The following is a 1297-nucleotide window of genomic DNA, read 5'->3' as shown; positions in this document are numbered from 1 at the left end:
TGAGCTTTGTCTTAGGCGTTGGAGTTTGTAATTCCTTACCACTCCTCAATGTGATGGCGTTCACATACTCTTTAGGGTTCGGCTCTGGTTTACCTGGTAAAGCCGGGCCTCTTGATGATGTAGAAGCTTGATTCTGCTTAAGCTCTCTGATATCTTGCTGGATTGTCGCGTGCTGGCTCTCAACCCTTTGCTGGCCCTGTAACAGTTGCTGTAGTATCCCACAGACGTCGTTCCCCATTTGATTCTGACCCGTTCCCTGAATCTGTTGTTGATTACCCATCGGCTGCGGATGGAACCCTGGTGGAAACTTGTGTTGCTGCGGTTGGTTTTTGAAGTTGTTACTCTGAGCCGCTTGATTCTGCTGAGTGTAGCCGTGCTGTTGCCCACTGAACTGTTGCTTGGGCTGGAAGGTATTCTGAAAAGGAGCCTTTTGAGCATAGCTTTGTTGTTGTTGTTGAGCAGGGTACACTTGGTCTTGAGGGTTAGCTACATTCGGGTTTCTGTATGAGAGGTTTGGGTTACTGTTGTAGTTGTTAAACCGCTGATACCTCTGCTGATTCCCTATGTAATTCAGCTCCTCTTGTGTTAGACCATCTTCATTAACATTGTCAAAACTTGGCCCTTGCTCATCAAACTCGCCTACAAAGTGTATTGGCTTTTGAGTCGCCATCAAAACCTTGTCAAGCTTACTCTGAAGCTCTCTTATATCCTTTTTCATGCGCTGTTCATCACTAGATCCCTCTGTACGGTTTGTTCTATCAAAGTCCTCTCCATACGTGTCATTGGACATGGCTAGGTTCTCAACTAGTTCCATTGCCGCAGTGATCTCTTTTCCAAGAAAATTCCCATTTGAAGCTGTATCGAGTTGGTTTCTGATCTTGGGGAGTGCACCTCGGTATAAAGTACTCAAGAGGGATTCCTCTGAGAAGCCGTGGTGTGGGCAATGGTTAGTGTAGCTTCTAAACCGTTCCCAAGCTTCACTAAAGCTCTCGTTATTGTGCTGCGTGAAACTTGAGATCTGATTCCTGAGCTTAGTCGTGCGTGATGTGGAAAAGAACTTTGATAAGAACGCTAGTTTACACTGCTCCCAGGTTTGTATAGAACCCCTCGGTATATTCTTTTCCCACTGGTGTGCTTTATCACCGAGGCTGAAAGGGAACAAGCGTAGCTTGAAGCTATCTTCGGAGACGCCGTTTATCTTGGTTAAGTCGCAAACCTGATCAAATTGATCTAGATGCTCGAGAGGGTCTTCTCCAGCCAGACCGTGGAACTTTGAGTTTTGCACCATATTGAGCAG

General features: G+C 46.2%; 1 non-coding gene across 1 annotated transcript; it reads left to right on the top strand.

Annotated features, from left to right (window-relative positions):
- Window positions 1-926: 926 nt before the first annotated feature.
- On the top strand, window positions 927-1033 carry LOC112082506. The gene has a single exon (XR_002897179.1). It is a non-coding gene; the product is annotated as a small nucleolar RNA R71 (small nucleolar RNA).
- Window positions 1034-1297: the final 264 nt, after the last annotated feature.

Source organism: Eutrema salsugineum, unplaced genomic scaffold, assembly GCF_000478725.1.
Source record: "Eutrema salsugineum unplaced genomic scaffold, Eutsalg1_0 scaffold_1, whole genome shotgun sequence".
In the NCBI taxonomy this organism is placed as follows: domain Eukaryota; kingdom Viridiplantae; phylum Streptophyta; class Magnoliopsida; order Brassicales; family Brassicaceae; genus Eutrema; species Eutrema salsugineum.
This window is presented reverse-complemented; position numbering and strand designations above follow the sequence as displayed.